General features: G+C 47.9%; 1 protein-coding gene across 6 annotated transcripts in view; it reads right to left on the bottom strand.

Moving 5' to 3' along the window:
* E2f3 (E2F transcription factor 3) overlaps positions 1-17,177 on the bottom strand; it is a 70,924-nt gene that overhangs the window by 51,458 nt on the left and 2,289 nt on the right. The window lies entirely within an intron of this gene.

The raw sequence follows: 17,177 nt of genomic DNA, 5'->3' as shown, positions 1-17,177 counted from the left end.
AAGAATGGAAAAAGCCAGGGTGCCGGGCAGTTGTAATGGGGGGGTGTGGAAAGGAAGAGGCCCAAGTACAGTTTTAAAGAAATGAAGAGAAAAGCTGCCAACAGTGAGCTGAGTTCAAGTGTAAGCCCTGGGCAGGAGGGAAAGCCGGCTGGCCGAGGCCAGGCCAAGATTCAGGGTCACAGGCACCAGCGGTCACTACCCGTGCAGCCTATTGTACAAGACAAGATCGGGTGATGGAGGCCGATAAATAAATGAACAGCAAAACACAACCGTATGTTTATAAAGGCCTCTAAGATTTAATTCCCCTAACTTATACCAGTAATTGTGGAAGAAAAGGTACATTAAAGGACTTAGTATATGAGAACAAACTTGCTGATTAATTATTTGACCACGAGAAATTCACTAAGCGTCTAATCATTCATATTCTAGAGTAGTATTTCCGCACAGCTATTCTGTTAGATATTTTAAATTATAATTTCAAATGGACTCACTGTCACAGGCCTCTGGGTCCACTTTACACACAGATCAATAGGCTACTACTAATAAATAGGGTTAGCTTTCTAAGGCTCCTGGTGGGAGCTCAGTGGGCCTTCTGCTGGGGAGGCAGCCTTCAAAGTCCTCCAAAGAAAATTACTTTCCTGATGCTCGTCCCTAAGAATCAAGCGAAGGCACCAGAGAGAATCTAAATCAAGAGGCAACCACCTGAGGGGAAGAGGCTTAGAGGTGGGGATGATTGGTTTAAATACACAGGAATAATGCTCCGGCTTAAAGGCGCCTCCCCAGCAGAGCTGGAGACTCTGGATCTACGGGGACCTCTTCCTCCACTAACACGTGCTGCGTTTTCTTCAAGGTGGAAGAAAACTCCTGGGGCAGGGTGGGTGTGGCTTCTCCTGCCAGGGAGCTCCCTGCTCAGTGTCTGGGCTGGGAGATGGGTCACAGGACCACCCACCCCACAGGGCACCCAAATCCAAGGATGCTCAATCCCTGTGTAAAATGGTGTAGCCATTGCCTGTAACTTGCCTGCTTCCTCCTGGGCACCATCAATCATTCTGCATCACTTACAATACCCGATACAATGTGAATGCCATGGCGGCAGCTGCTACCTGTATTATTGAAATGAAAAAGGTCCGTGCTCCTTTAGTACAGAGTGTATTGATAACATTTTGTTTCCTGTGGGTTGAATCCACAGATATGGAACTTACAGACATGGAGGGCTGGCTGTCCTGCAAACCACACCTAGACCCACCTCCCTAACAGGGCCACAGAGGGTTCAGCAGCCTCGTGCAGACAAAGCAGCACCTGATCAACCTCTCTCCTGCACCACTTGAATTTCACTTCGGAGTCCCACCTGGACTCATGTCCTAAGTCTGAGCAAGTCTCCTCGGCAAGGCTAGTTTTCATGTCTTGCTGCCCTGATGTGTAAGTCCCAGCGGCTCAGGAGACTGAGGCCGGAGGATCACAAGTTCAAAGCCAGCCTCAGCAACTTAGTGAGGCCCTAAGCAACTTAAGTGAGGCTCTGTCGTGAAATAAAAAATAAAGAGGATGGAGATGTGTCTAAGTACCCCAGGTTCAGTCCCTAGTACCAGGAAATGAACAAGACAATGCAATTGACATATTAACCATATGATGCTTTTATCATTATTTTAGAACATACTCCTTCGATTTATTTAAAAAAACGCAGACCATAGAGCTGTATGCCACGTTGTGGCGGCTGCAGTTTCATGCACCTCCTGTTTATGGGGTCTTGAGGCATCGAGAGGCTGCCCAGCTACAGCACCTAGGCTGACGGAGTCAAACCTGCAAGCCACCATCTCTACGGCTGTATTGCCCAATGACCCCTGGGGCAGGATGTGTCCTCATCGCCAGGTGACACGTGACTATTCATGGCTGTCTAATGTAGCAGAGGTCTTGTGAGGTTGTCTGTTACCCAGGACAAACCTAACTCTGCCAATGCCACTCACTGCCACAGGACATGGAGCAGCCCCCATCACCCACCCTAGGGCCTGTCCGTGTCCTGGGAGAAGACTCCATGTCCAGGGGCACAAGTGCCAAGAGGCTCCTGAGTCAAGCACAGTGGTTAAGGTCGAAGAATCACCCGGACTTGATCTGGAGTCCTGGTCACCATGTGCACAAGTGCAGCTCTGGACACATGCATCAACAAGTGGCCTCCTTGTCCTCATCCACAGACCAGGACGTTGGTACCCTCTAGGGTTGCCGTAGTAGAGGAACAGTACACATAAAATGCTTACTGCCATTCCCAGTGCAGGAAAATACCCTCTAGGAGCAGACAGTCCTTAACCTCCTTATTACCCTAAATTCACACGGGATGGGAGAGAGGAAAGTATATTAAAGAGAACTATAACTTCACTGAAAAAACAGCATGAGGAGGTGGATTTTCCCTGTTTATAGAGCTACTCTACTTGAAGCAGTGAGTTGTGTACACTCACAAGCACACATGCACACGCTCAAGCACACGCACACACACGTGTGCACACACACTTTAATATGGTGAAAACTGGCATTTGGAATTGAGGAGTGGCCTGCACCACTCTGTAAGAGCACTCTTGTAAATGGGAAAACCATGAAGTCAGATCTTTGAAACCCACACACACCCTTCCAAGGAAGTTAAAGGTCAAAATAATAGAATCATGAGGTCAAGAAGAAAATACAGGAGAACACTGCTATACTTTGGGGATTAGGAAAGTTTTTTTCAAAGCCAGCCATCAAACCCATAAACTGCAAATGGTGTAATTATATCTATGGAATGAATACAACCTTCTACAGAGAGAAACACATCATATATAAAATTATACAAAAAATGGCAAGCTGGGGAAGAATCTTTACTACACAGGTACACCACAGAAAGCCCACTATCTACGAGTCACTGAAGGTCCAATAACTCAATAAGAAAACTATAAATAGCCTCGCCAACAGAAAACAGAGAAATGCAAATGGAAGCAAGATGCTTTAATTCACTTACCTATTATCTTTCATTATCTATAAAAGATGACAATAATCACACCCACTCATAGGGACAGTGGAGTTTAAATTAGTGAACTTCACATAAAGTGCTTAAAACCATTGGACATTTATCAACATTCAACAGCAATGTTGCCAGTAGTAGCGACAGCAGTGGCGGCAGCAACAGGAATAATGAAGAAAACACAAACACGAGATCCCGCCTAGCATCACCAACAAAACCCCCACTGGCAAAAGTGCCAAAAAGAGGCCCCCTCGGTGCTGGTTCAGCCCTCCCTGGGGACAGTTTGGCCCTCCCTATTACCAATCTACCTGCACTTTAATGTATGTGTTGAAGACACAAAAGTGCAACACGCAGGGCTGGGGTGTGGCTCAGTGGTAGAGTGCCTGCTTAGCACATACCAAGGCCCTGGGTTCCATCCCCAGCAATGAAAAAAAAAAAAAAATACAGCCTCCAGAAATACACACAAGCACCAAAAATATATACAGTCATATGCCATCTAATGAAGTTTCAACCAGTGACAACCACATATACAGCCTTGGTCTCATAATAAGGAGGTGAAAAGACACTATCACCTCGTGACAATGTGATCACCCTAAGACACCATTACTCGTGTCTGTCAGATGCCCGTGGAAACAAACCTACTGCATAGCCAGTTTAAAAGTTTATACATCATGCACAACTTCAGACAGAATGTAATACTTGATAATAAAATGACAACGTGTAATCCCAACAGCTCAGGAGGCTGAGGCCGGAGGATCACAAGTTCAAAGCCAGCCTCAGCAACTTAGTGAGGCCTAAGCAACTTAGTGAGCCTCTGTCTTGAAATAAAAAATAAAATGTGTCTAAGTACCCCAGGTTCAGTCCCCAGTACCAGGAAATGAACAAGATAATGCAATTGACATATTAACCATATGATGCTTTTATCATTATTTCAGAACATACTCCTTCGACTTATTAAAAAAAACGCAGACCATAGAGCTGTATGCCACGTTGTGGCGGCTGCAGTTTCATGCACCTCCTGTTTATGGGGTCTTGAGGCATCGAGAGGCCGCCCAGCTACAGCACCTAGGCTGACGGAGTCAAACCTGCAAGCCACCATCTCTAAGGCTGTATTGCCCAATGACCCCTGGGGCAGGATGTGTCCTCATCGCCAGGTGACACGTGACTATTCATGGCTGTCTAATGTAGAAATGTTCAAAACAGTTACAGTCAGCCCGACCAGAGGACCGTCAGAGGGGAAATGACTGAGCACGTCTGGGCACAGCCACGCAGACTCCTGAGCACCAATACACTGATGTGGAGTTGGGCCCCCTACCTGCCGAGCCAGACCCGCAAGCCACCAGCCCTTCTCCTGTATTCCAAAACCATCTGTACTTTTACATAAAATACACATTTGCCAATGGATTCGGAGAGGCCAAGCTTTCATTGGGGTTACCTCCGGGAAGGCAGCAGGTCTAGGGAATGAAGAAGGTGTTTTAATTTTCATTCCACTTCGTGTTCTTTGATTTAAAAAATTAAATAAGTGTATGCTAATAAGTACCTTCTCTAAAGAGAGGAGACAAAGTCAGTTCCTGCCAGCCACAGAACTGGACACCCAAGTAAACAGTAATGTCCACGCGATCCTTAAACAGCAGCAGTGTCCCCCTTCGGCAGGTCCACTCCAAAGAGAGCCGTCATCACAGCCGGAGGAGCCTAATGGGATCGTGCCACTCACTTATTCCGACTCTGCTCATAATACAAATTTCTGCAGTTGCACCTGACAGTTCTATTTCTCGGGGTGAGTGAATGAGTTTATCAGCCCTCAGAACCACCTACCACAAAGCAGTCTTCCAAAGCAGCAGATCTGAATTCAGAACCTGCAAAATTGAAGGCTTTGCTACTCCAGGGAGGTCTCGCTAAGGTGCAGACACGTTGCCAGAGACCTACCTGCGCCAAGACGGGCAGCCAACACCAGGTCTCTTCCTCGACAGGAAACAAAGAGTAGAACTTGGAAGAGCTCAGCTTTGGCCACCCGTTACTGTCAAATGTGACACGACCTCACCAGAACCTTCTGACAAGTATTCATGAAACTCGGCGGCCAGAGGTGCTCTAAGATGCCGGTTTCTTGTACTCCCCAAGCCAGAGGGCAGGCTACATGTGGGTTCCCACAGCTGGTTTTGGACAGGATGGCAGCCGCTGAGTCAGGCCAGATGGGTGGGGGGGTGTCCTGGGCCACACCCAGGCCACCCTTACTAAATAGAGAAGAGAACCGAAAACCGGGGTGAGAGAAGCTCGTCCCAACACTGTGAAGCAAGGCCGGAAGCAGAACTGAGCACTGCCACCTGCCTCCCACCCTCCAGAGCGCCGTCAGCCACAACAGGCAAACTTACCGTCGCGCACCAGAGCCATTTGGGCTGAAGGTGGACAGAGAAAGAGGAGATGCCCGTCCGTGCCTAGGGAGGCGTTTTAGAGAATCGACACAAACCTGGACCACAGCAGAGCCTTAAACCCCTCAGGCCTCCTGAGGACGCCGTCTTCTTCCAGAAGGAGCTACCAACGGACCGGACACTCTCTGAATGGGGCTGGAATCATCAGTGTTTGCAGATTAAGTGACGGCGCTGAAGGGACAAGTTACTTACAAGTGAACCCAGGTTGGGGCTAGAGCAAAGAAAAGTATTTCTACCAATCCGGTGTGAGTTTTCTATTATTTTTACTTTTTTAATACATCATCATGAAAGATATCCAGGACTTTTTAATAATTTTATGCTTTTAAGTTGATTTGATTTTGTATTTCTTTGCCAACAGAATTTCTAACCCATCTAGGCTTCGGATTCTCTAGCTTTGGTTCTAGCTCATAGGATGGCTCTTCCTACTCACTCAAACTCTGAATAATCCCAAAGTTCCTCCTGATGGACCGTGGTGCCCACGTGATGCCCACGTGATGCCTTCCCTGGTACTAACAACAATCTGCACGGGGCAGGAAAGGCACCAACCCCTCGGAGCCCCGTTCCCGCTGGATGCCCTCCCCGGGCCGACCACTCCACCTACTCCTCACAGGATCCTTAAAGACCAAAGCCCGGACAGGCAAGGAGCGGCACCGCTTCATCTCCAGATGAGCCTCCCAGTCTCACGGGCAATTTCGATCACAGAATCAAAGATTTTTTTTTTTTAAGCATTCTTCTTCTTTTTTAACCTTTATTTTATTTATTTGTATGTGGTGCTGAGAATTGAACCCAGTGCCTCACACGTGCTAGGCAAGCGCTCTACCACTGAGCCACAACCCCAGCCCCGGAATCAAAGGTTTTTGAATGGCACTAGATAAAGACAATTTAAAGGAATTAAAAGAAACAAAATGACTGTCAAACAAACATATCCAAATTCCTTGGAGAAAAGGGGTAGAAGAGGCAGTTTCCGCATTCATCGGGAAAGCCAAGGCTGAGGGTTTCTGACACCCAGGCCTGTGCTGTGCGACTGGGATCCCTCCCTTGTTCAGGAGGAAGGGCCAGCCCAGGGCAGATCCAGAGGTGCTGCCAGCTTGGGCGTCTGGACACAGCCCTGCCTGGAGCCTGGCAGGAGTGCTACGCCGGGGTGCACACAGCACTCAGCCCAATCTAAGCCTTGGGCCTTTCTTTCCCGAAGGCTGTCACACCTGGTGCATCAGAATGACCGGGGGCTTGTTAGACCACTCGCTGGCCGCACCCCCAGAGCTTGACTCCTTAGGCCTGGGGTCCCACCTGGAAGCTTCCACTGCTAACAGGCCCCCAAGTGATGCTGCTGGTGCGAGGGAACACATTTTAAACCCACTGTTGTGACAACAGTAACAATAACAACCAGACCAGACCCCAGCAAAGACCAGACTGGGTATCTATTAGACGGCAAAATCTCGATCAGTGACGACAGACCACACAATGGCAGAGAATTCTGTCTGTCCTAACACAGTCCCTTGCACCCAGGAGGGAGGAGGTGTACACCAGGTGCCCAATACTATTTGCAAAGTCCTCACCGGCATCCGAGTGCCTAGCGCAGGGCCAGGCTGAGCCGGCACCAATGGGCACTACTGCTCCCAACCCTCATCATAAACCTGCAGGGCAGGGACTAGGACCTTCCGCCTCGAACTGGAGAGAAAACAGCTCAGAGGGCCAGTGATGTGCCCAGGTCATCAAGCTACCCAGTGGTGAAGCCAGCATGCAGAACCAAGCCGGGAAGCTCCGGGGCAGAAGGTCTCTCTCGGTGACCCGGCAAGTCAATGATAAATGCAAAACTTCCTTCCCTGAGCTGCAGACTTTGATCTTTTCTTCTCCAAGTTACAGAGAGGTTTCTTGCTTCCCATTAATATTATGTCCAACCATAAAAAGGACAGAGCTTCAGCTGGCCACAAAGAGCACAGGTTCTCTGCACTGTCCACCAAGAGTGGGCGCAGCGAATCACAGCTCTGGGGTTCCCTGGGGCTCTGGGGCAATTCAGTAATCAAACCCAGCTACAAGAAACCATTTGTTTCTTTGTAATAATTTAAACTTTACACGTGCACTGTATTGAGCAGATGCTTACGTAGTTCCTATTTCTGCCCCTTCCTCAAGGTCTAGTTCGGGGGTTCTCAATCAGTGGGGGTTCTGCCCCAGAGGATTTTTGGCAGTGCCTGGAGATGGCTGCGATTGTTCTAGCTCGGGGTGCCCTGGCATCTAAGTGAAGTCAGGCATGCAGCCAGACATCCTAGATGCACAGGTCAGCCCTCCACCACAAAGAAACACCAGGCATCAATGGGGCTGAAACCCTGCCGTCAATCAACACCTCCTGAAGCCTCCTTTGGCCTCTCCCAAGTTCAATGCTTAAGAAAGTTCACTGCTGTTTCCTTATGGTCCGCGTTGCCCTCTGTCTTACCTTAATTATTAGAGAATATGTTTCATCTCCTGTCTCCAGATAACTCATTGAGGGCCAGAGGACAACTGAGTCACCCTGAAACCTCCCCGGTACCAGGAACTAAGTTTTCACAAATGTACAAAGTGAGTGTTCAGTAACTGTTGTCCAGCTGTTGAAGAGAGTAAAGATCCTGAGTTTAGAGTCCATCCACACTCACCACTTCTCACCCTGGGGTGTGGATGGTGGTGGTTGGGGGGCAGCAAGGAACACAAAGTGCATTTCCTGTAAACACTATCTCACTTCATCTTTCCAGCTGGGAAGAGGACAGGGTCATTATTTCTGGTTGGTGTCACTCACAGATGTAATTTGTGAAAGGTCACATACTGGTAAGTAGCAGAGCACAATTCCAGAGGCACATCTGCAAGTCCCATGCTCTTTCTGTAAGCCACCAAGCTGCCCTGGGTCTCCAGACTGAAAACTTGCACCCTGAAGACCACCCCCAGAACTAGCATGTCTGACACACTAACAAGGGAAAGCAACGTGAAAGGCTGGAAACTTTACTCCATTATTAGTGTGGGTGTCACAAGAGTCGCTATGCAATATAGCAACAAAATCAGCCAATTCCAGGAGGGCCTCGGAGAGGCCTCAACAGTTACATCTTTAAAATCAATTAAAAGGATATTTAGAATTGACATGACTGTTTCCTCCAGAAGAGTATTCAGACTCTCATCTTTAAACTTTAATATGATAGAGCTTAAAAAAATAAATTTTTATATATTCTTTTTTTTTTTAATCAGCAAAATCAGTGCATAGGAAATTATAGTAAAAAGGGCCATCTTGGTTTGGGACATAATTACGTGACCTTCCTTTATGCACAGCATCTCCAGCTGGCACAGGCTTTGAGAGGTTGCAAACTAGGGCTTTGTCAAAGCAGCTAGGAGCCAGGCACAGACCTGGTAAATCATGCAATAAATAACATCTGGTGGTTCGTCTCTGGGAGCCCTGACAGTATCGATCTCCCAAAATCCACCTGCTGAATTTGTCTCCTTTTCTTATTACAGAGGAAGAGGAGACAATGATGAAGGGTTTCTGTGGCACCACATTCGTTCCCCTGGACACAGGGAGATCAGTTCTGCTCCTGTCCACTAGGACTTCCACGAGAACCTCCAGGCCTCAGCCCCAGGCCCTCAGAAACCCCGTGGGGCCACAGCGTCCCAATCAATCCCTCACCCCCATCTAACAAATCCCGAGCCCAGCTCGGCCTCGTCCATTCTTCCAGCCTCAGCAAATGAGCATCTTGGGAGACAGGATCTCCCACTCCTCTCCCTCACCCAGGCCTCGCACCCACCTGGCCTCTACACACCCTCACACTGCCATCGGCTTCCAGGTTCACCAGCTCCATAGCACCCACACTCCAAATGACGTGCCCCGGTTCTCTTCCCAGTCACATTTCTGGCTCTCTGTCCTCCTGGTCACCTGGTTCAGGTAGGCCCGGATCCAAAAGAAGGGAAAGGCTTCCCATGGCTTAGGGGACTAAATCTCTCCAGGCAGGGCATGTACCCCTCGGGGTCCCTTCTCGATTCACCCCTTTGGGTTCTGAGTAACTCATTTTGGGTGCTGTGCTTGGAGATGTCCTGGAGATCAAGTGGGTACCACAAGGCAGGGAGGGAGCCCTGGGTCCCTGGGGACAGGTCTGCTCTCCACAACCAAGGAAGCGTTGAGAGGAGCTGCAGGTGCATGGATTCTGTAGGAGGCTCCACCCTGGCCGGCACAGTCTCATCCAAGAGCCTGTACCTGTGCTCCAACACCTGCGGCGGCGCTCTCCAGGGTTTCAGACCAGGTTGACAGCTCAGCATGGAGCCTGGAAATCTACATCTGGAACAAGGCCCACAGGCAACTCCCATTACTGGTTGAGCATACCTAATTCAAAACCACGAAATGCTCTAGAATGTCCATGAGTGTCCATGTCCCTATAAGTAAAACTGTCACATCATGAAACTTGTTTCAAGCACAAAATTATTAAAAGTACAGTATAAAAATGACCTGCAAGCTATGTATCTAAGCTATTTGTGTAGGAAACACAAATGCAATTGAGGCTGACTCATGTCCCACCAGAAGATTATCTCATTATGCATATGCAAATATTCCAACCCCCCCCAAAAAAAACTCCCAAACCTGAAACCTTTCTTTTCAGCCTCAGATGGCTGATCCTCACCCTGCATCAGGGGAACTTGGAAAACACTGGATTATTCTTTCTGACAAGTATCTTGGGCTCTTACTGCATACTTAACACAAGGCCAGAAACCAGAAGATGAGACCTTGCAGCCAGACTTCCCGGGTTTAATTTGGTTGTCCCACTTATTAGGAGGGCGCTGGGCCAGCCCCTTAACCCCTAGCTGTCTGTTTCCTCCGGTGTCAAACAAGGATGGCGATAATACCCACTTCATAGGTTGTTATCTGGATAACATGCGCTCGGTCCAGGGCCCTCCACGCACGTGGACACTCGGTAAACATCAGCTATTATTATCCCAGACCAGAGACTGCCGAGTGGCGGCCCTTGAGCCAAATCTGGCCTAGAGACCTATTTTGTTTGGCCTGCACATTTTCCTTTTTAATTGAGCCAACATTTTAGAACTGGTAGATTTCTGGCATTTTGAGAAGGTTGAGAATCTGGCAACACACAGGGCCTGCCTTCCCCTCTGGCAGCCATGGCCTGGGTCAGGTCCTGCAGACCCCACTGATAGCTCCATTTCTTCTTTGTGCAAGCACAGACTCCCCCCACCCCACTTACTTCCTGCCTGGCCCTTGAATGAAGGCCATTCCTACTCTAGACCAGTTTCACCCACATGTCCTAAAGGTCTTGCTACTCTCACATGGTGACTGCAGTCCAACTCTTCCCTCCTTACATTAGCCGACTTTCTGCCTCCCCTCTGCCTAGCTCAGAGGTTCGAATGGAGAAAGCACGTTAAAACCATGTGGGACGTTAAAATCCCTGTATGTACCCCTCAGAGATTCTAAAGAGTCGGGGTGAAGTGCCAGTTATCAGCATTTTTTCAAAGCACCCCAGGAGATCCCAATGTGCACCCTGATGCGCTCCAAGATTGACAGCCAAGGGAGCAGTGGCCTCCCATTGGCATGGCCCAGCTGGAGCCTGGTGACTGCTGCTCTGCTGCTTCCTGTGGACACCATACACCGTACACCGAGGACTAGATGGGTCTTGTTCTCTCTGGACTCCTGTTCAGTCTTGCTCACACATCAACTTGTGTTTAAGCTCTCAGCTCCCCAAATACAGCATCAACTCCAGTGGCCGGACAGCCTCCATGTGTCCCCAACAGGACCCAAGCAAGGACTCTTGGTGCCTAGCAGGAGCCCCTCTCCTCAAGCAGCTGCAAGGTGACAACACAGAGGGAAAGGCCAGGTGGCTCCTGGGAGGGCTTGGGTTGGAGGAGTGAGTCACAAGCACCCAAGATTAGGATGCCAGGCACCAGTTACTAGCCAGGGAAGCCAGGGCTCTGTGCATGGGACTCAGGTTCTGTACAGTGGCCTTAAAGGTACAGGGGGAAGGAGAACAGCAAGGGTGTGATGCGGGATGGGAAGAGAGACCCCTGAGCAGATGCGCTGGAGGACAACGTCAGCCACGAACCAGAACCAGCACCCAAGCCCAGGAGGTGAGGCTGCTCTTCCTCCACCGGAGGAAACCCGGTAACTAATGCCGTAGCTCCGGAAGCATTCACAGAAGGCTGCAAGTCTCACCGTTTCAAGCCAGGCAGAGGGAGGGAAGGAGGCCCAGAGGTAGGTCCATGCCCCTGGGGAGACAGACACAGTGGGGCTCCATGAGCGCCAGGGTCCAGGGGCTTTGCGCCCTGGCACCTACAGCACAGAGGTGAAATTCTGTCAAGAGTGCCATTTATTAGCACATCGCGTCACAGGGAAAAAGGCTCCATTCACGACACCATCTCCACTGATAGCACTGTCACAAGAAGCAGCTTATTCCGTTTTTCTCCCAAGTCAATGGACAGCTTGTAAAGAAATACAAAGACCCTAAATCCCAAGGACCATCAGGCAGATCCGTGGTTACAGGGCCCCCCTCCCGTCTCCCCGTTTTTAGAGCTGCCATTTAGGGCTGAAAAACACACGGAAGCTTCATTTAGCAAATAAATCCCAGGACAAGTGACCGATGGCCCCAGTGCACATTCACCTTCTATCCAAGGAACTCCCAGGCTGGACACTGGTCTGAGCCCCTCCTCGGTGAGGCCCCACTTACTCTTCCCCTGGGCCCCACAGGAGAGACAGGTGAGAGAATGAAGACACCGTGGACGCCTTTGCCCAAAGTCTCAACTGGTCAGTGAAGGCAGAATGAGAGCCCACTCACTGCAGGGCCATCACCTGACCTCTGCCTTTCATACGCCAGCCTCCTCTCCAAGGGACTGCTGGATGCAGAAGGGCGCAGAGGGGACACCTCCTCTTTTATGTTCCTTGAACGCATCGGAAATGGCGTCAGGCGGAGGCGGCGGCCCCGAGTGCAGATCCTCCACACATGCAGGTCATGAAGAGCAGGACAGGAAGAAGCCTCTCACAGCAGTCGGTCGAGAGCACGCTAAGGAGCCACGCTGCTCTCCAGGTGGCCAGGCCAGAGCTGGTGGGGAAGGCCAAAGGCCTTCAACTCCGCTCCCTCAGACAGCCTCCAGATTCCAAGTCTTCCAGAGGCAATCAGCCTCCCTGGCAACCACACTCGCATCAATAGCTACGTGACCTTACGGCTGCCAGGCCCTATCTGTGCAGGGCGCCTTTGGGCCTGTGAATTAGAAGGCACAGATCCCTGTCCCTAACTGGGCAGTGAACCCTTTCACTTTCAGGCTTCAGGGCTTGAAGCAACTCTGTTGTAAGCTTTCCCAGTTAGTTCCACAAGCAAAATACGGCATTTTAAGGAAATTAGGTCTGGATTTTAGGGGATAATGATGTTCTCTGCAAGAGTTAACTCATCAGCCACTTTGTTAAAGCAGGAATCTCCCCGAAGCCAACCACATAGGAAGAGAGTCAGTGGCCCCCTGGGCGGAGGGCAGTCACTCAGGTGGTCCACGCTCTGTCAAAACCTCCCAGGCCGGAGCTGTGCTGCGTCCCTCTCCAAGAGCTTCACAGATCCTTTTAGGTCCTATTCTCTGTCAAGAATATTCCTTACTTTGGGGGCTGCAGACGTGCCAAGTCCATAGAAAATAATCAAATGTGCAAGTACCAAAAATTCAAAAACACTACTATTACTTTAGACGCCAACTCATTCCTTTCAGATTTCAACTTCACTTTCATGTAACATCTAAAGTCACCTTGCTTATTCTGTATCCTTGGGAATAAGTTGTCAATCTATACTCAATTGTTCAAAGGACACTTTTTTTTTATGTGCTCATTAAAGAAACGTAACCAATCCCGACAGAAATCTGAAATGTGTCCTAGACATGGTAATTTTCCCATATAGGACCCCTACGACATGGTTCACCCTCTCCTGGCACATGAGGCTTCTTCTAAGAATGCAAGTGTTCCGTTTCAGTTCTGGCTTGGCCACAAGCTGGCTAGTGACCTTGAGCAAGCCATTTGACTGCATTTAACTTCCTCACCTGCAAGAGGAGGGGACCGGGTGATGAGGACTGGAGTTGTAGAGCTCTCAGTGTTGACTTCACACCATGGCGAGTATTAAGTGTTGCTGATGCTAACCTCAAGTGCTGTTCTTAGGGACTGTCCAGTTGTAGGATCCTTTTCTGGACACTACAAACGGCCCCAGACAGGTGGGCTACTGCCACGGACAGCCAATTGTTCTTTGTATCCCCTCCCAAATTGCACCAGCTGTCAGTTCTCACTGCTCTAAAGCTCCAGCTGAATTAAAACCCCCTGCCTTAGTTTACAAAGCCCAGTGCAGGCAGTGCTGGGACCCCAGCAGGGCACCCATGGGTCCCATCACTTTGCCAAAGTTACAGTGTAGACAGCTGTGGCGGCCAGAGACCTTCCAACCTCCATTAAGTTTCGGGTGGGAGGAGACTGAGAACACATCCTTATACACCGTAGGGGAGTGTGTCAAGCAAGTCTTAACCAGAAAATACAACGGACTTCCCTCCCACTGAAGTAAAACCCCCTAGGTCACCCCTGTTGGCCCCGCCCCTAGTCGCCAGTTTCCGGGCCCCCACCTCAGTGGGTGCTTTTTGTACCTTCCATTGCATAACTTTCCTTCGTGAGAGATACATTTCCTCAGTCACTCTTAGAAGGCAGACAGGACCGAGGGAGGAGGAAGGAGATACATTAGTGGTTTCCTACATTTACTACTTTCCCAGTTATCTTCCCTTCTTGGTCCCATGAAAAATGATTAGCAGAAAAGAAAGCTCTTCAGCAATGGTAAATACAGCCCCTGAAACACTATTTTTAACTGCTAACAAGCATGAAAATACGCACTAACCACGTACTTAGAACCTCCAAGAATTCAGAAGTCCCCCTCTTTAAGAAACAAAATGAAACAGAATCTGATAAGAACTGAAGTCCACCCCTCTACCTTGCACTCTTTGGAGTAGTTTCTCTGAGGGGCTTGATCTGCCGAGTGCAGGCGACTGATTTCCACCTATCCTAATTATTATGAGAAAGAAGATGGTTAAAAGGGACTGGGAGTTGGTTAGCTTGGGAGAGCGGATGTGAGTGGTCATACACACAGGATATCTATAAATCAGGTTAAGTTAGAAAACCAGCCAGAAAATAAACCTGTGTATCTGAAGCCATTTGCCAAATGGTTCCAAGTCCCTGCAAAGGGGGTTAGGGTGTGGGTGGTGCATCTTGAGGATGGCAGTGGAGAGGAGTTAAAGGAAAACTACTGCCTCAGATTTGAGAAACCACAGGCCTCCCCCCACCCCCAGTCTCCAGGTGTTGTTATTTATTCACATCTCAGCTTAGAGTATTATTTTCTGTTTTCAAGTTAGCTTTACACAGCCCCACATTAATCTCGGAATCTACCTTTCCAAGTATTACACAAGGTGGCAATTTATAGAAAAACAAAAAACCCCTTTCCTGCTCTCAGGCTGAGTTGCCCTGCTGGGTGCCCCGGTGGAGGGCACTTTGTTCCTAGGATGACCAGAGGCGCCTGGGACCGGTTATAGTGAAGTCATTGGTACTGCCCTGAGTCTGGGCCGTGGGTTATATTAAAACTTCCATTTTGGGGTATGTAGTGACTAAAAATTCTCTGTCAGCTTTAACTTGGCATCAACCACGTATCTCAGCAGCAAGATTATTGAGTACAGAACCACAGGAGCCCGGCATTTTTCTTCTTTTATACTCATGCAGGAAAAGAGACCCTGCTGAAATAGCACCTACGGTTCCTCCCTTCTCAGATGAACATTTCAAGCATCGAGAGTTCTTTCCCAAAGTATAATCAGCAGGTTGCTACGGTTGGATTAAATTAAATCTGATGTGACAGGCCACTGCCTCTTGCATTAATAGATCCCAAATATTCTGGAAGAATGAAATATTATCAGCTTCTTTCTAGAAAAATGAAGAGGCAGAACATGATGAAGCCCGTCTGGCTCCAGTAAAGAGCACTTCTGACTTGAGGTTTCTTTGGAGTTCGTCAATTTCCAACAGCTCCAAATCCAAGACTGGATTTATGTAGTGAAAGTAGTAAAGGTTGAAAGTTCAGTTCTCACAAAGGCCACTAAGCATAAACTGCATCCTAAGTTGGCAGGCCCATGGAATCATGGGAAGCAGGAACCCAGGTATTAAAAGTAGAGGATGAGTTGACCTAAATTTGTCACAGCCCAAGGCACTCACTCGGGAAGCTCAGTACCACCACATCCACCACAGGCCTGCCTTACTGAAGTATCCCTGTTTTATCCACTGCTAGGATGACCATGGTTTATTTCCTTAAAAACCTAAAATTATGTACGTATAAATCAATTACATGCCACTTTAGAAAACTTTCAACGATTCTGTTCACATGTAAACAAAGGAGCAGTAGGCATGTGGTCTTATACCATTTCACTGTTGGGGAAAAAATTACATGTCTGAATAATGTTATAGAAATCTACTCTTTGCCAGACACTGTGCTATTTTAAATGCATTATCACATTTAGTTCTTTAAAACAACCCTGAAGTTAGTATTGTTATTGTCCTTATTTTACAGAAAAGGAAACTAGTTTTGAGAGATTAAGCTATTTGCCTAAACCAGACACCTTGTAAATGACAGGAGGCTGTGCCAGTAAGCCTCCCCCATCTATTTCTCTCCCATTAAAAAAGGTGAGGAATTTGTTCCTGGTTAAGTTCTTAGATGTTCTTGAGACAGAAGTTGGAATCAAAACCAGATGGATCTGCAGCTCTGGCCATATGAAGAATTCTCAAGATCTTCTTGGACAGAAAGTATTTTGGTGGGCCTGGCTATTCACAATCATTTAGCTATCCCATCCGGTAGCTCCTGCTTAGGGAAAGAATATCAACAAATTTCAACACTGAAATAGAAGTCTGATAAAATTATGATAAGAAAAAAATAAATCAAACTTCATGTGTAGTGTTTAGGACTTTGTATGCACCAACCGCCTACCCCTCCCAGAAGATCCAGCAATTAAAACACAGACTAACCAACTATTCAGCACTGCAATCTTATACAAAACTGCTTCTGAATACTCATAAGTTGTATTATATACATTTATTCATGTAATGAAAAATTATTGTGTAGTACAAATTCTAACGAACATATATTCTTGGAATAATAACCCCTCCACAATGGGGATAAAGTTCTGAAATAACTTGGAAGGTGGTGAAGGCAAATTTTTATACTTTAAATACTTAAAAACAGCAAACTACATAAAAATTCAGTCAGTCTGTCCTGCAGACGTGGTCCAACTAGCATTCTAAGATTAAAAAAAAAAAAAAAAAAAAGGTTATTTGGTAGTTTCACAATTTCCCATTATCAAAACTACCACCCATAAATCTCAATCTGATCCAAGAAGTATGTCAATAAGCTGTTTGTTTCAGGTTAGGTTTATGATGTAGTAACAGAACTGTGTAGGGGGAAATATGCTTAATATATGTCCAAGCATGTTTAGGTCAAATAGCAAGACATTTAATGCCAATAAAACTGTAGAATATTCTTGGAACTGAAAACCCAGCACAGAAATACTGTAGAGTAAGCAGGTACTGTACTCCGCTTCCCCCCTGCTGGCAGACCCTAGTCACTAAAAGAAACGAGGAGCTTTTTTGACTGAGACTGTATCACACATCCCCGGCAAGTATCTCTGGTACTGGAAAGCACTTCAGATGGAACCCGGGGAGAAATTAGGAACAAGGAAAAAATAAAAATTGCAATTATTCCCACACCCACCCCATTTCCCAAAGTGCT

Source organism: Ictidomys tridecemlineatus, chromosome 8 (assembly GCF_052094955.1).
Source record: "Ictidomys tridecemlineatus isolate mIctTri1 chromosome 8, mIctTri1.hap1, whole genome shotgun sequence".
NCBI lineage: Eukaryota > Metazoa > Chordata > Mammalia > Rodentia > Sciuridae > Ictidomys > Ictidomys tridecemlineatus.
This window is presented reverse-complemented; position numbering and strand designations above follow the sequence as displayed.